Here is a 299-nt window from a genome sequence, read left to right as displayed (position 1 = left end):
CCCCTTTTTTTACTTACTTTTTTTTTTCCTTTCCTTTTTTTTTAAACCTTTTTTTTGCCTCCTTTTTTTTTTTCCTTTAAAAATCTTCCCCCCTTTCCCCTTTTTCCCCTTTTCCTTTTTTCCTCCTTAAATCTTCTTCCTCTTCTCCCCCGCCTTTTCCCCCCCCCCTGCTCTCTCCCCCTTTTTCCCCTTTCCCTTCCCCCCTCCTCTTCCCCCCCCCCTTTTTTTTCCCCTTTTCTTCCCAAAATTTTTCCAACCCCTTTTTCCCCCTTTTTGGGTTTTTTTTTTTTCCCCTTTTA

This window comes from Penaeus monodon, chromosome 15 (assembly GCF_015228065.2).
Source record: "Penaeus monodon isolate SGIC_2016 chromosome 15, NSTDA_Pmon_1, whole genome shotgun sequence".
NCBI lineage: Eukaryota > Metazoa > Arthropoda > Malacostraca > Decapoda > Penaeidae > Penaeus > Penaeus monodon.
This window is presented reverse-complemented; position numbering follows the sequence as displayed.